General features: G+C 41.1%; 1 protein-coding gene across 10 annotated transcripts in view; it reads right to left on the reverse strand.

Annotated features, from left to right (window-relative positions):
- Positions 1-1,215, reverse strand: part of ABCC9 (ATP binding cassette subfamily C member 9) — a 79,767-nt gene extending 78,552 nt beyond the window's left edge. For 7 of the 10 annotated variants that reach the window (XM_063357635.1, XM_063357675.1, XM_063357686.1 and 4 more), the window contains exon 1: positions 1,131-1,215. The gene's annotated coding sequence lies outside the window, so the exon portion shown is untranslated. Of the gene's footprint in view, positions 1-685; positions 791-1,130 lie in introns of those variants that run through there. The other 3 variants (XM_063357628.1, XM_063357726.1, XM_063357715.1) reach the window with 1 other exon arrangement.
- Positions 1,216-18,099: the final 16,884 nt, after the last annotated feature.

Below are 18,099 nucleotides of genomic sequence, written 5' to 3' on the forward strand. Positions count from 1 at the left end.
TTAAACGGGAAGGAAAAAAAGAAGGTAAAATGAATGGGGAAGGAAAAAAAGAAGGTAAAATGAATGTGGAAGCAACCATCATGTTTCATTTTGCTGTTTCTAAACGTGCTTTCATTCCACTACATGACAAGCTAAAATGTTTTGAAATGCGTTTTTAAAGGGATTAAGAAAAACGAAAGGCTTTTAAATAATGCCAGAACACATTCTGCCCTGCTCTGAAACGATTTTTTTTTTTTTTAATCTGGGCTTTTCAATTTGCTAGGGGGGAGAGGAAAAAAAGAAAAAAAAAAAAAGCAATAACGAGAATTCAAAACGTTTCAGGGTCCGTTTGGGCCTGTAAGTGAATGGAAAAAGCGAATGTGAAAAAAAACCACAGGCCGATTCTCAGGTATCCCCCACGTACAACACGTCACCCCGTTTCCAGCAGAGGAGCGCTCTGCCACCGCCACCTCCCGAAGCCGCGGCCGCTCCGGGGGCGCAGGTTGAGGCGCCAGCGCTGCGGAACCGAACCGGCCACCACCACCGCCACCGCCGGCAACGGGCGCGGCGACCCCGGCGCGGAGGCGGCTGCACCGGGAAGCGACGCTCGGCCACACGGCCCTCCCGGCGGCGGGGCGAGGGGAGGGATGCGCCGCCCGCCCCGGCCCCGGCCCCCCCCCGCTCCCCCCGCCGGGCGCCCACTCACTGCGCGGCGGCGGGGCTCCCTCGGCGGCCCGGGAGGATCAGGGCGGCGCGGAGGGGGCACCCCCGCGGGGGGGGCACCGACCGGTCCGCCCGCCCTCCCCCCCCGGGGACAGGGGAGCGAGCGTACGTGAGCGTGGCGGATGGGCAGCTTAAGGACAGAAGCTGCTTTACCTCATGGCTTGGGGGGGGGGGGGGCGGGAGGGAGAAAGGGGGGGAGTGCAAAAAATTCCAAGCGCATCTTAAGGAACCCGCTGGGGTTTGGCTCCTCGCTCCGAGGCAGGTCGAAATCCACGGCCCAGCTGGCAGTGATTTCCACGCTGGGGTGGGCTTCCGTCGGCTTGACCGGCTAAACCCAAAGGAACCCAAATGGTGGAGGAATAGCGGGAGCGGGGGGAAAGAAAAAAAAAAAAAAAAAAAAAAAAAGGTTTTAATAAATCAGGACTCACCAATGTGAGGAAAATGACCCAACAGCCGCTGTGGGTATGGGCTCATTTGCCATAGCTCCCAGCTGAGCACTCTCCACTCAAACTGTCTTGGTTTATTTAACCCACTACACGGGAAGGGAAGGGTATCTGTACGCTGGGCAGTCTTCGCATAACAAGCTACTCTGGTTTTCAGCTGACAACAGCTCTCTCTGCCATTTTCCATAGTGCAGAGCAGTCCATAGGTCTCCCTCTATGTGTACATTTATGGCACACCAACACTAGCAATCAAGTCACAATTAACACTAGCCGCTACCACTCATTAGCTGAACTCGGGTAACTGCATGCAGTCTCCTAGTCTCTCCCATTTTTTAAGTGAAGAGCTGAAATCACCCATCATTTCACCCCTGTGTGGCCTTGACACTTAAAGTAGCTGTTTCGGAGAAAATCTCTCTTGGATATTTTGCTGAGCAAGTGGGGATAAATTCCTTGACTTACTTTAAACCTACGTATATCATTTATACCAGGGCTTTATGCTAATATAGCAAGATACAGCAAATGTTTGGAGTAACTCATATGTTGTGGTCTATCAAGTCTTTATTTTACTTCTAAAAAGTTGTCACAGTGACAGAATCCCCACAGTGCTGTGTCATAAAACTCGTACCATGATATAAAAAGATCAGATTGACACAGCTTCAAGACTGATTTTATTTACGCTTACAACCCTATTTAAAAAAAAAAAAATGTTCGCTCTATTTGTTTTAATTACACATTGCTCATTTTATCTAAAAAAAAAAAAAGGATCTACCAAGAAAATGTTAATGAAGTAGCAAAGACTCCATTTTCTATTTTATTTTTTTTAATGTAATGGAAAATGCAGCCTGGTCTTTGGATAACTTCTCTGTCCCTTTTAAATATTCACTGTGATTAAGCTTGGAGGGGGGAAGCAGTAGAAGCTTAGTACTATTTGAAATATTTTCCACAGCTTTTTTTAAAGTTATTATTCCTGGTTTCTATGGGGAAAACTGTTTTGGAAAATATATACAGCAAAAGTTCAACAGAGTGACCTAAGTAGAGAAGAACTCTATATGGAGAACTACAAGAAAAGCCCAGACCTCAAGAGTTCATCACTATAAAAGGTGTGTAAAGCTCCAGGACTTGAACAGGGATTTACAAACCTTCTGATCTTTGATGGACAACCGCGCATTAGTGGCGCAACGGTAGAGTCAGAGGCACCGAACGCAATGCTACAATTTGTCTTGGTAGCTCTTAATCTTGTCTGAATCTGCATGCTAAGTTGCAGCTTAGATGCTACACACAATATGACTTCTCAGATCTCCGCTTTTATTTGTTCTGTTTGATAAAGGTTGTTTTTGATTTAAAAAAAAAAAATAATATCAGTCACATTGGCAACCAAAATACATATGGTTTGTATTACGTTCTTTTTTTTTTCTTCAAAAACCCCACAAAACCTGAGAGCTATTCTTTTGGTATTGGAGGGCTTTTCAGAGTTGTCAAGAACAATGTAAGATTTTCATATCCCCTAAGGGTAGAGGAGTTTCATCCTAAATATCATTAAGGAGACTTTTTGTACTATAATTTAAATTCTACCAAACCCATAGACCCAATTGTATTACAAATTACAATGATATTGTGGATTTTGCGTATGTGTCTCTGCGTGTGGAGTTGGAAGAGAGGGTTGTCTTTGTTTTTATCTGCGCTTTGCTGAATTTGTGCCTACTAGGCTGATACTGGACAATTTGGACTATTTTTGTGCGTTGCCCAGAAAATCTTTGCTTATTTCTAAATCAGCAAACCTACCAGTTGGATTTTATCCTCTCTGCAAACAAGACAGGACTAAACTAGGAACAGGTTCGTTTTCTCCCACTGAACTCACCAAGGCACCTACATTGTTTAGTCCCATTTACAAATTTTGGCTTTTCGTTACATAGTAGTCAGAGAGAAAAAGATGTTTAGGTGTCTAATTTCAGTGTGAATGCCTGAAAGAGGAGTTAGATACTAAACACAGAACTTGCCGCACCCAAGGTTAGATGGCAGATATTTGGTCGGTTATGTCTCTGCCCATTGCCTACACTCTCTATATGGCATTTGGAGAGAAAAACACATTTTCAGGTGACAATTCTTTTCATCCCAAAACAGGTACATAAGGTAGTGGGAACTCACTCACCTCTGGTTATGACTGTCTTACCCCATAGAAAAGGAGAGAGTCTACATGATTGTTACAGGCTTAAGTAACTCTCACGCAGGTAGAATTAGGGAAGTGGACTCCTGCTGCTGCTCATGCTGTGCTACATTCGGAAATGAACCTAAATCACTGGAGCACTTTTGAAAATTTTACCCTGTATCTTGTTCTTTTCTTCTTCTTTGAGGTATGGAAATAAATGTTCAGCCTGAAATATCTTTGCATGTATATACTTCATTGCGTACAGCAAGAGAATACGATAAAAGGGTAATAATCATGACAAGTGTCTTGTAGAAGTCATCCCCAGCACTTTTATTAGACCTGGTAGAACCCACACAGTCCTTCTCCCACATCCCTTACCGTCTCTGATTGTAATTCCAGAAGCTGTCATGCTTTAGCACTGCTTTTTCTATGCTGAGATAAATGTATAGCATAAGGAAAGATGAATCATCAAAACTACAAGAAATCTCTTTTACAGCAAAAGATTAAGTTCATTTGCCTATACTAACCCTGAAACCTGACATCCACTGTATACAAAATACAGCTGCTTTTTTTTTGTTGTTATTTGCACCATATATAATATATGTTTCAAAAGGCCTCTACCATAAGAGGATGCATTCAATCCTTAAGAAGATCCATGTCTTCTTTTTCAGGCAAGATATGTAGGGCAGTTGCCTTGCTTTTCAAAAAAACATTCAACTGTAAAGGGTCCCACATCTGCCTTTTATCAAAATCCTCATACTCCAGTCTCTGAAGTTGCATATCCCAAAGCTGGAAGCTTTTTAACAAAGTCTCTGTTCAGGTTTCCAGGAACAAAAAAAAAAAAGAACTTCTATTAGAATTTACTTTAATAAAAAAGGCAAATCCCGAATATATTTAAAATCATTGTGGTCACGCTTTATGTTGTATTTCGGTTAATAATATATGTCATCTGGGTATTTTAACTGCTGCAGTACAAGTGTAGTAATTGAGGCTTTAATATGCACTGCCGTGTTCTTTGCATTATTAGCTACCTCTGTATTTAGTGGGTACTAAATACTGATGTCCTGGATCTCTGATCTTTTCTTATTCTCTTCTCGCTGATGTCATCTGTGACCCATCCTGGAAATCAGGAAACGGTAATGTAAGTCTAAAGTCCATCTTACGGCACACAGAACTTTATTAAATCCCATGCTTATATGGATTAAAATCTCAAATAAAAGTTAGTCAAAAGGATTAATTTCAAATAACCACTTCTTTACAGCATGACATGTCAATGGCACAGCAGTGGAAGGCAATGTCTTAGCAGAAGACACAAAAGCCCATTAATGAAAACAAGTAAAAACTTCCTAAATTATCCAGCAATAAGCACACTGCAGAGACATTATGTCACAAGGAATGGTGCCCCCACAGGCTCTCCCAAAACACTTTCTGAAGCTCCTCAGTAGGATATATCTAAGGTACTTCTATAATACTTCATCATGAGCCTGTGACAACAGTTTGATAGCATGGTCAAAGGGTTTTAATATAAGTAAAGAAAAAGTGGGACAAATTGTTACTACACAAATTGGTCCGGTTCCAAGACAGCAACAAGATAATACCATATGGTACAAAATTATAGAAAATAAAAGAGTCTTTGGGGGTGAAAATAGCAGTTCCTGTAGAACAGTAGCAGTAAAACACCACCCTGAAGTGTATAATGCTTCAAGGCAGACTCTTGGCAGAACAATATAAGATTTATTAATATGATTTAAGGGAGATTTACATTCTATCTACTGTAATAAAGCAAATGGTCTGAGAAATGTAAAAGGGAATTAAACAGACTTTCATCAGTGTTCTTTCTCTGTTTTATATCTCGTCCCTGTAGCAGCCATGGGCTTGATAGGGAGCATTATCTCATTTCAAATGGACCAACTGATTCTTTTGTAACTTTGCATATGAAACGCTGACATGCTGAGGCAATCTGGAGATCATCGAACAAATATGACCAGAATCACTCTATCCAAATTTTCAGTTTGTGAATTGGTATGTAAATTGACTGCACGTGTTCCTGCGTACAGCTATTCTGATGAACTAATTTATCCCTTCTCCCAGCTATCTCAGGGACAGGAAGACCAAGCTCGCATATGTGCTCGAGTGTGTTATACGTTAAGTAATGTGTTGCTTATCACTCCAGCTGTACAACTCAGATCCAGATCTGGTCTGTAGATGCACCATCATCCAGCAGATGTTTCAAACTAAAGGGTGGGTTTTTATCTACAGTGAGCCAGATTCTGTGAGCCAACATGCAGCAACTAACTGCTAGAATGTGGCTGAGGGATGCCTGAGAGTAGTCGAGTATAATTGGCTTTAGATTTGAAAGATAAGGCAACAGCCACTAGTGATAAGAATCATATACATATGACATGTTATGTCTAAAGAGATGAAATGATATCTTCAGGAGGTCAAACTCACATTTCCCTCTTCAGAAAATCCTAGATGGATATATGAATTTATGAAATCTGAATGCGGTTTGTCCAATACGCATTTCATACGTTGTATTGTGTCTGATGTGCATGTGCATTCTTTTATTTAGAGTAAAAAAAACCCACCCAAACTCCCTTTATCTGTTGCTATGGCAATACTATGTTGGTGGAAAAAGTAGATAATGATATTCTGATTTGTGTTATTCCACAGAACAGAGAAAGAAACTGTGAGAGAAAGCCAGGGGAAGAGAAAGGAAGAGATGCTTTTGAGGATGTCTCCAGGAACATTTGCGAATTTGAAGAAAAATACAGATGTGCATCCTTCTTACCTTCATTGAGCACACCCTCTTGTAGGACAAGGTGGCTTCACTTGAACTGGATATTTGGTTAAAGTAACTCAAAAGGTGAAATCCAAGGAAAACAGAGAGAGGAATCTGGTCACTTTCAGGAAGGATAAAGATGAGCAGGTCCATTGTGGAGCAGCCATGTTGTAAAGTTTCTCCGAGTGGTACGCTGCCTAACCCTTACCACCCAGCCCAGGTTTAATTAAGCTGTTCCAATACCACTGGACAGGAAATTCGTGACTAGTAGAGCTGGTTGGAATTTTGGTTTGAGAAGCTTTTGGTTTACTCATTTTTAAAAAAAAACAACAAAGTATTTTTGTAATGTTTCTACTTTTTACTTATGAAAAATACAGTTTGGCTTTTTTTTTCTTTCTATCTTATTCTCCTTTTATTTCCTCCCTCTTTTTAATAGCAAAACACAGAGGAAGAAGTTGAAAAACCTTTTTTCTGGCATTTTGAGAGTCTTTAGTATCTCATATTTGTTGAGATGAAAATTATGATAAAATTGTGAAAAGTCTTATGCATGAAAAAATTATCTTTCTAATTCCTGTGACATTTGTTTTAGCATTTTCAAAACGCAAGATGCTAACTTTAGGCCTCATATTTTGAAAATCTTAACTTACCTTCTTGAGAGCTACTACTAACACTGTTAAGTACACTCCCACTGAAGCTGGGAGGAGATGCAGATTCCTGACACCCCTGAGAATCAAATTTTCTGAGGAAACTTCCAGAGCTAAAAAGAGAGATATAGATTAATTGAAGTAAAAGAAGACGGGGAATGTATTGGATGATGCAGTTACTTAATTTACGAAAATACTTTATTATGTCTGGGGGAACCCAATAAAATGGGATCTTGATAAGTAAAACAAACTGAAACACTATTTTATAACAGATAATATTACCACTACATTTACTACAGTTTCTGGACACACTTTGAACAGCAGAAAAGAAGATTCTTGTTCAGAGAGCTCTCTCTCCCGCAAATATGCATTTCAGCTTTCACCGTGAAAATTCAGAAAGCTTGTAACAATGGCAGAATAGCTCCTTTATCAAAACATTCTGTGTTTCATTATCAGTATCACCAATGTAAGTGTCCGATACAGCAACCATCACGTTATGTAGATATCTACAACATTCTCCTATAGTCCTTTTGAAGCAGCGTATTGAGGTTGCTGGAATCTCAGAAGCTAAAACATTATGTTCATTCAAAAAGTAAAACACAAAAGCATTCACGGTCTCAAATTTATAAACTTTATCTTGCACAGACAGAAGCTGATGAAGGCTTCCAAGAAAAGTGAGCTTCCCTGCTGCAGCTGTTACCTTCCTGCAAGTTCCTGGCATGTAACTGTTAACAATGGCCCCGCTATCGTTTTAAAACAACCTCCTTTTCATACATACTTTGAAGCATTCGGCACTGGTACTGAAGCCAATTGCACCAGTATTCAGGCATCTTCCATCTGCATATGGAGCTGTGGAAGAATGGAGACTGATACAGGGGAAAGTTCCTCCTCCCTAGCAACAAGTGCTTGCTGCCAGACCAATAGGTGCCATTCCTAATGAGCTCTAAGAAACACATCGAAGAAGACAACAAGTTCTTGGCTTGAGCTAACAGAGTAACTGATTAGGGGAAAAGGGAACAAAGACAGGAGGAAAATTATCCTGCAATGATATCTGCATGGGCAATTTAGCCTGAAGACAAAAATGGTTGATGGAACAGTTGGATGTTCATGGTCAGCTTGGCTGTTGTCAGCACCAGGAGGAACTCTGGCTCCAGAACAGCATCTCCTTGCAGCTATCTCTACACTTTCTGCCTGAACATAATTCATCCAGCCTAAGAAAAATACTTATTTCCATGTCAAAGATATATTTTCAGGTAGTTTTCAGTTAGTGACAGCTAAAGGAGCTGTGATGCATTTCAAATACTGTAACAGGTAAGAGATTAATTGGACAAGCTCTTGCAAGTGCTGTGTTGTCAATAGTTACTAATGTTTTCCAGGACTCTGAAGTAGGGTTTCACTGCATCAAGTCCTTTCCTTAGAGAAAAAGTACAGAAGTGATGTCTGATTTGCCTTAGACTTCCCAGGAAAGCTCAGTCCTGTGCTTGAACAGAGATCTTTGTTTCAGACCACTTAGAACAAGCTATTGTGAATCTCCTAAATTGTTTTAAGACATGTTATACAACACATGACATGTAATACATGCAAGTTGTAACCCAAAGAGCTGAAAGCAGACCACAAAGTAGGTCTGAATGGTAGAATATTTAAAAGGCCAGCTCTGAACTAGGCTTGGACTGTGGTTTGGAATATGATTTGAGGTTATGTCCTAGGACAGACTGAGGCTTTAGTCCAACATGACGAAAAATGCCTGAATGTTTTTCAGAGATTTTATTGAAAAATGCCAAAAACCTTGCAATGGAAAGAGTACGAAAACTGTATCGTTAAGACTGAAGACAATAAGACAGCTAGATAATGTCTGTCTGTATAAAGCAGAGGTTTCTGTGCCCAACTTCTTTTCAGTACACAGCATGCAAAAAGTCCAGAGCACATGAGTCACCTGGGGTCACTTTAGTCACCTCTTGGCCATACTGGTCACCTCAGCTACCTGTTTTCTCTCAGCAGGAACCTCAGGGAACCAGTCATCACTACAAGTCAGGGTTAAAACAATCAAAATTTGCATAATTTTAGCTGCTTTTTTTTTTTTGAATTGTTTTATAGTGCAGATATTTTGAATGTTCTATGTCTTCATTAGCAAAATAAAATAATTCTTCACTCCACAGTCAGCACAGTACTACTTTTGGGGAGGGTTAATGAAAAATCAAAATTTATCACAAATGTTCTACAGCTGCACGTGCTACAAATACAGACAGATTCAATGACTTGCCTTTCCAGCAACAACTACTAGTGAAATGTGGCTCCTGTGCTTGTATGGGTAGTTCGAAATGACTGTTCGCTAACTCATTAGTTAAGAGTGTGAGAACCATCTTCCAAAAATTTCCCTTGTAGTGAAACAGGAAGATTGTACGTGCAGACCTGAGCTCTGTAATACTCTCAGCAGCTGCGATGAGGCAAGTGACCCAACGGAAATGTGACACAAAATATCTCTGGGTCTGTGAAGACGGTTAGCTAAACACGGGGGCACGAGAGCAACAAGAACTTTCTGACTCTATGGGCCGTTGCGCAAGCAATTGAGGAGTGGAAAGTAGATTTCCTAACAGTGTGGATTACAAAGGTAGTATCAGGAGACCCTGATCTCTTGCCTGATCTTTTGTACAGTCTTCTACGATTCATAAGAGGACTATTTATCTGACCCCACATGATTATGTTCAGGCTGCGCATGTACTTTCTATCTAGGGCTTGCTCCGTGGGTCATCAGCCAGCAATGAGATTGGAAATAGGAACTGGTCCAATCAACAACACTTTACTGTACTTGTTTCCCATCCAACTTGAGGCCTAGAGAGAGGGAGGGTGTTTACATTAAAAGGAAGACGAGCAACACGCGTGCACAAGAAATTCATTTCACTTAAAGGGAAACTACCATCTGCTCTATACCTGTAACTATTACCCTGTAAGGAATAGGAATTCCAGTTCAACACCGCTGTAAAAGAATTAAAAAATACAGTAATTAGAAACTGCAAGCAGTAATAGCATAATGGCATCTGCAGAAGCTATTTCATGTGCAATAATCATAGATAGCTGCCTGGAAATCTGTCTACAGTAAAAATAGTTGGTGATTTTTCTGAGTTCTCCACGGACGCATTTCGACATCATTGTTAGAGTAAGAAGGGAAATTTAAGCAGAGTTCTTATTGCACCTCTGACGATGTTTTTCTCAGTTGATTATTACTTGCTTCTGCACTGCATGGTGTTAACGCTGTTATAATAATGGCACTAAATGGCACTGTTCCCAACAGCTGCCAGAATGGCATGTGAATACTACTTCGGGTTGCTAATTCTGACTTATGTGGGGTTATACCAGTCTATGTTACAGGAGCAATTTCAGAAGAGATATGAGCTGTGTGAATCTATAATTAAATCTGCTACTTTAGATAGAGGAAGGTATAAATTGCTTTAGTCTAGGTATAAATAAAGCAAGCTCTGTTCTGATTAGGCCACAATTTCAAATTGTGGATTTCTCTTCTACTGAGAAGCAACATGCAAAGCCTTGCACTTGACAGACCAAAACCATTAGCAGCAGTCAGGGATGTTCAGTGTCAGGCAAAAAGGAGGCACTATATACACATGCCTGTGCTTCAAGTGAAAGAATTTGTTAATGTATAAAATAAACATGAATTTCATAAATAGTTTTGACATATATTGTGGGCAAACAGCGGCAGCAGATTGAGGATGTTTATGGACTCTGGCAGATAAACTGTTTAATGACCCAGTGCACAGATAAAATGAGTGAGCTGGCTGCTAAAGTTGTAGAGATTTGTAACAAAAAAACCATTAAGAGTCTTATGAACACAAGATGAATGGAAACATATGTGTGTGAAAGCACCAGATGAGACAGCAGGACAAGGGGTAAAGGAATAGCCTGTACTGATAATGAAGAACACCATTCCCTTGACAACGTTCCCAGAACATTGTTCTCAGCAGTAAAATTGAGTAATGCGATGTTTAGGTCAAGCCCAAAAGGCCTGCCCTCAAGTCCACAAGACCCACACTCTAAGACCACAGGACAAGATGACTTGTCAGCAGAAGATGCTGCATCCTCACAACAGGATGATGGCAACAAGGCTGCAACATATGACACAGAGCATTTCTTTTCCCATTGACCTGTTGGAAAAACGGACATACGTTTCAAACAAACAAGAAAAAATGGGCAAAACCAGCAACTTTGCCTAAGATTTATGGAGGCCGAAGTAAGCAAGAGCCAGAAACAAAGGACTGCCCTATAACAACCATTGATTCCTAAAGGGTATCAAAGATCTGCCAAAACACAAATCCATTGTTGTCAATCAAGAAGAACCCCAGAGAAATGATGAACACGTGACAGACGGTGTCCTTTGCTATCTGTGTTGCACACAAGTGATCCTTGACAGAAAAACACACATGTACGTGCTTGTAACTGTGATATGGGACTGCGAGCGAGTGAAATATTTGAGGGAATGTTAGTGCATAACATCGACTTACATAGAAATTTTGTAAATAGATAAAAAGTTCTCTTTCTCTAAGATCTATCACTAGGTTTCATTATGATGAACTTTCCTTTTTTTTTTTTTTTTACATATATTCACATTTCCATTGACTCCTTCACCTCTTTTAACTCCTCTCTACTGTAATCTTCTCTGACACTTGTGTATGACAGTGGGTTTGGGGTTTTCTTCTCTCTCGCTTTTCTTCGATAGGTTGTCTTCCTTGCAAATCATAATTTTAATAAAGTAAAAAGAAAGGGAGGTGCGAAAGAATTAAAGAAATCATTTAGGTCACCCAGTGATACCTAGAACAAATCCTAACACCGTGCCAGTGTCAGCTGCCAACGAGGGAGATGCCACATCCTCCCTAAGCAATGCAGGGGTGGGTAATTGCCCTTCTGATTACCATTTCTAATAGCTGGCCTGAATATCCTGTGGTGTAATTCAAGCTTGTAACTTCTTGTCCTAAGTACACTGACATGACAAAGATTTTTTCTTGCAGCAATCTTATGTGAGGGTTACTATCATGTCCCCTTTCAGTTTGTCCTTCTTTTGATTAAAGGGCTCCATTTCCCTCAACATTTCTTTGCGGTTTCAGCCTAAGAAGGAAAACCAGGCAGGATTTGTTGTCCTTTGCTTTACCAGCTGGCAACAACTATCTCATATTTTTGTGACTCAGCTACTCTCCCACTTCCCTCCACTTCTCTGGAGGGAAGAAGTAAGAACAATAGGCTAGAAAAAATCACCTGCTCACGAGTGTGATAGAGGGTTAGTCCAAAAATCACAAAATGCCAAACCATGAAATTTCCTGACACTGTAACAAGAGATACATCTTAGAATCAAAAGAGTGAAAAGCCACCAACTACAGGAAGTAAATATCATTCATGTACTAAGTCCCTTAAGAAGGAGGGAACTTCTGAGGAAGGTTTTTGGGAGGATCAGGGAAGAAAATTTAAAAAAATAAAAACAAACAAGGTGACAAAGGTCTTTGCAAGTTTGAACTAGGGGAAAATTTCCTTCTGCTTGCACATCTAGCTAAAGGCTTAACTCCCTGTGATCAGGACACACTAACCTGGCATTGGAAAAAGTTGAGTATCGTGGGATAACTAGCACCGCTAAAACTAATTTTCCAGCTGTGGAAAGCTGCTGATTTACCCTGTCTGAGTTTAGGTGCCTTCAACTGTTCTCTAAAGGTACCTTCGAAGGATACTTCAACAATATACTTTGGCTACACAAAGAACCTGAGGTATTCAAGCTTCTGGATTATTGCTTCATTTAGACACCTGGATTTAGGTAGGATGAATCTAAGTCAAAAATTATGTATAAGTGTAGACATCTGAAACATTGACTTGATTTACAAAGTTGTTTGGATTCTTTTATGGTAAAAATTAAATATAAATCAGTGTTGTTATTACAAGAATTAACAATTATTTTATAGCCAGACAGGTAATGTCAACACCATTTGTCAAATAATGTAATAGTCTTGGTAATAATAATAAAGACATCACTTCAGCAGTTTGAAATGACTCTTAAATATACATTTTTCAGTTCTCTCTGATTTCTTCTGTGTACATGAGATTGCCAAAAGGGAACACAATCCTGTCAGCAGGCATTGAATTAAACACAGTGCATTTTAGTACGCTGCAGTACTACAGCAGGCAGTAGTTTGCTTCATTCCATTTCTGCAAAGTCCAAGTAATACACCAGGCCAAATGCAAGCTCCAAGTAATCATATTCCTTCCTGTCTGCTTTTAAGAAATCTCAGACCCTTGAACACTTCCTTGGCCTTGTTTATAAACATATGTTAACCTTCCTTCACCTAACTCTCACATATGGACAGACTATACTAGCCCAACACTTTCATGAAGCTCCCAGTAACAGGAACAGGTAATTTGCTAGACATTCCCAGGCCCACTCCTTATTTCCTCTACGCTGGTTTGACTCCGGCATAACTCCACGGATTTCCCTGGAGCTATCCATGGTTCAGAGCCAGGAAGGGAGATCCGGATCCCTGAACTTTCCTGTTGCTGTAGAGAGGCCAAGAAAGAGTTACTCCCAGTTTACCCAGATGCAGGGTATCCCTGAGGTTTCCACTACATGCTTCCATTGAGTCTTTCTTATCTGTTTCTGTAGTATTCATTAAGTCAGGTACGTCCTAGAAAAAGACAGAACCCTTTAACTAGACCCACCTGTTACTTATGGAGCCCTGCTAACGTAAACCAAATTAGACTCCATGCACACAAAATTAAATCCTGGCCCCAGTTAGGTCAGCAGCAGTTTGGCCATTGTTTTTAAGGCATTTGGCTGTGACCAACACATCTGAAGGCTCTGCTCAAGAAGCTTCAACGTGAGCTTCAGAGAATCGCTCTTCCATACTTTTCCTGTCTTGAGCCTACAGAGAGTGCTACAACCAGTGCGAATGTCAGAAAGGGCAAAGCCGGTCTCAATACTGGCAATTCAGAAGATGAAAGGGCAGGGTAGATCTCCTCACCGGCAATTCAGAGGGTGTTAGTTTGAAAGCTGACCCGAGCCATCATTACTAGTGAGGTTCTTTGTTCAGCCATGCCTGATACACGTTAATAACAGTTACACACTGCAGAACAAAACATTTCCCCAATTAATAGCCAAAGTTCCATGATGCGCTCCCTGTTAGTAGATTATAACCTTTGAACAGTGATCACAGTAACACCTCGGCTCAGACCTACTGAATGCCTCCAGTTTTCTTCATTTGCTCTTGCACAGACTTGAATGAACAGACTTAAAAGAGCAACTACAATGTGGTACTTTATAGCAATTGAACAGTGGCCAGAAAGGAAATTCACAGATTTTATTATCCCCAATGGAATCATATGGCATGGAACATGTTTTGAAAATAGATTTATTCCCATTAATTTTACTAGTATACCAGTATTTCCTTGAAATGAGCCAGTTTGGCCCTACTTGTTCAGGGAGAGTTGGGCATGATAAGCCGAGGGGCTGGCAGGCTGCGCAGTCACAAGACCTTGACCACGTTACATGATGTGGGAATGTGTGCTGCACTTGCTAGTGGTGATGACAGAGCTGAAACCCTTTCCCCTGTGCTGGGAAACCTGTGCCTGCAGGCCACTTCATGATTACATAAAACAGGGTACATGTTCCAAAGAAGCGGAAAGTAGTATATTCTTTGTTTTGTTCTCCTCTGTTCTATTATTAGAATAGCAAATGCTCTTATCTCCCTGAGTGCTGTTACTCACACAGTCCCTTCAGGAGCAAAACGTCAGTACAAATATGGAAGAAACGAGTCAGAATGTATTTAGGTGAGTAATATGCACACAAAGTAGCTCAGAGCTGAGTTTCATCCTTGGATACTGAAGCAGCTGGCTGACGAAATCTCAGAACCTGGTAGAGTTATTGAGACTAGAAAGCACAAAATGTCCCCTATGTTAAAACTGGGTAGAAAGGAAGAGCCTGAGAACTATCCACTCTGTCTGCTTTAGCAACTGCTGTGACACAGTAACAGTTTACGTGATTTGAGATTCAGTTCAGAAATGCACTCTTGATCTGAACTAAAATTTTGATAGAGATGCATTTGGGCCATTAGTTGAACGCTTGATCCTGTGAAAAAAATGCTGGAATAAATAATCAACATTTTTGGTAAGCACATAAAAGAAATCAAAGCAATTATTAGCAGTCCTGCACCTGGGTCAGGGCAATCCCCGGTATCAATACAGGCTGGGGGACAAAGGGACTGAGAGCAGCCCTGCCAAGAAGGACTTGGGGGTACTGGTGAAAAGCTGGACATGAGCTGAAAATGTGCGCTCACAGCCCAGAAAGCCAACCATATCCTGGGCTGCATCAAAAGAAAGTGTGGACAGCAGGTCGAGGGAGGTGATTCTCCCCTTCTACTCCGCTCTGGTGAGACCCCACCTGGAGTACTGCGTCCAGCTCTGGAGCCCTCAGCACAAGAAGGACATGGACCTGTTGGAGTGGGTCCAGAAGAGGGCCACAAAAATGATCAGAGGGCTGGAGCACCTCTCCTACGAAGACAGGCTGAGAGAGTTGGGGTTCTTCAGGCTGGAAAAGAGAAGGTTCTGGGGAGACCTTATTGCAGCCTTTCAATACTTAAAGGGGGCTTATGAGAAGGATCATGACAAACTTTTTAGTAGCGCCTGTAGTGACAGAACAAGGGGTAATGGTTTTAAACTAAGAGGGTAGATTTAGACTAGATATAAGGAAGAAATGTTTTACAATGAGGGTGGTGAAACACTGAACGCATAGCCCAGAGAGGTGGCAGATGCCCCGTCCCTGGAAACATTCAAGGTCAGGTTGGATGGGGCTCTGAGCAACCTGATCTAGCTGAAGATGTCCCTGCGCATTGCAGGGGGGAAGGAGGGCACAGATGACTGTTAAAGGTCCCTTCCAACCCAAACCATTCTATGATTCTATGAATAGCAGTCAATAATAACTTACCTAGAACAAGTCAAGTCAGTGTAATTCCAATCTACGAAACCAGGCCTGTGGCTAGAGGAAGATGGAGTAGATACCAGGTATCTTCAGCTTAGTAAAACTCCTGACAATGTCTCACGTGGCTTTCATGTAAATAAACTAGGGGAAAGCCATTTATATGAAAATATTTTAAGCTGGGGACAGATCTGGTTGCTGTAGGAATAAATGCAAGATACTGCATTTGGGCAGATACAGTCAGAGGCAAAGACAGAGGTTGGAAGTATCTGGCTATGCAACAGCTCTTGCAGAAACAAATCTTAGGTCATAGTGAACCACTGTCTGAATTATGTCAATATTGTGCAAGAAAATTACATACAGATGTATAAATCAGAGTACAGCCTTCAGGGTATATGAAATAGTAATCCTTCTGCTTCACTCACTTGCAATATTCTGCTTAATTCTGAGTACTACATTATAAGCAGTCCACAGGAGAATAATGGTGATTATCATAAGTTTGGAAGATATGAACTAGGAGAAAGACTGAACTAACAGGTATGATCCTGAAAAGGAAACGTCTAAGAGTTGAGATGGTTCCTGTTTTCAAATATGCATATGCCTGCTGAAGAAAGACAGGAAATAATCTATTATCCAGATCTGTGTCAGATAAGACAGGAATTAACGGCCTTGAATGCTTCCAGGGATGGAAGTGATACTGATACTGATAGTGATTGCTGATAGTCTTTAGGACTGGGTTAGATACATGCCTATGAAGGAGGACAGAGGTATTTAAGATACTTGCTTGAGGACCATTTCAGCCCTGTGAGTGAAAGATTTGCTTTTGATGCGAAGAGGAAAAAAAAAAGAATAAACAGCTTTTAGTTATGCCCAGACTTGTACAAAAATTCTTCCTAGATGAACCCCATCTGGATCTATGATGTATGCCAGATCTTCTAATGTAATTTCTTTTCTCTGTAAATGAAAGTTGAATCCAAACTCAGCTCCCTGCTTGTGTTATTCCTGGACTGTGAGAAAGTACTGAACTATGTAGCTGAAATATTATTATTGATAAACAATCCAATTTTCACAATGTGATGAAGCAAAATACATATTTTTAACCCATTGCTACTTAACAAGTAGGTATTTTGAATATTGTATTAACAATTATCTAAGAAACTCTGAAAGAGACTTAATATAGCATATGATTTCTCATTCTTCAGTTAAAGCCTTGTATATTTCCTTTGTAAGATAATACACTAGACAGGTGCTACCTCTGGCTACTTTAAAGGAATTTCTCAGAGAACTGCATAAAGTCATATGATTTAAAGTAAAAGCGAGTCCATAAAACTGACCTCAAACGGACTTATATTTTTCTTCTCAACAAAAATGACCTGTGTTTCAACAGAAGCATACCCTGTAGCTGTTGTGTTTGTTCAGAAATTTGGAAGAGATTTGATATTCCTTTTTGTTATGTCTATGTCTAAAAGGGTTGACAGGTAGGATCTAGCAAACTAGTTGTGCCAGGCTACAAAGTTAGCACCGACAGCACTTTTCTTTAGACCCTCTTGGAGATACCTGCCTGTCCAGCAGAGTTGGCAGCTCTCAGCAAGACCGCCAGACTTTGCACTGAGGTCAGCCTTGTTCAGGCACATGTTTTGTTGAACTCGGTCTGTTGTGGGCACAGCAGCCTCTGACAGAAGCGTAGTGTTAAACAGGTAGGAACTTAGATGTGACAAAGGCTTGAAACTCTAGAGGTAAAAAAAAATAATTCAAAATTAGGTGCATGGGAAGTGGCCCGCAGGAAGTATGGTACTTAGCACCTTACAGCTACTAGTTTCAATCTCACATTAAAAAAAAGAGGCCTGAAAGGTGCTCCCTTGATCTGCATGGTAGAAGAGCAAGCTGTCTATCTCTGCTGGGTTTCTCTGAACAGGTGCCCACTTCAGATAGCAAACACAAAACCCCCAATGATTATCCTTCTTAAACGCCTGCCTACAGCTGAATATACCTGGGAGTGTTTCCCTTGGCAGTGGTAAATGAGGACAGTGAACCGCATGTGACACATTTCCATTACAGACTGACACCGTGACTCCCCAGGAGTGACTTCACGGTGCCTATGCTATGATGCCTCTACTTTCCGTTTTCCGTATTAAAAACCAAATCCCTGTGCAGACTCGTACTGGTAGTGTATTACTTCAACTTATCCATCCGGTTGCTATAGGTAAATTCGCGTCACTTTACATCGGGTGTCCCCATGCTTTAACACGCTTTTTAGCGGGGAGGAAGGAGGGAAGGTTTCCCCTCCCACGCAAAAAGGCTCCGGCGTGACTACCCTGCCCTCTGCCGGCGCTCCTCGGGCGGGGAGGCCGCCACGCAGCTGAAGCCACTATAGTTTTGAGGATTTACGCTGGCGGCTGACGAAAAAAAAAACCAACCCTAGATCTCCG

This window comes from Chroicocephalus ridibundus, chromosome 1 (assembly GCF_963924245.1).
Source record: "Chroicocephalus ridibundus chromosome 1, bChrRid1.1, whole genome shotgun sequence".
Classification (NCBI taxonomy): Eukaryota; Metazoa; Chordata; class Aves; order Charadriiformes; family Laridae; genus Chroicocephalus; species Chroicocephalus ridibundus.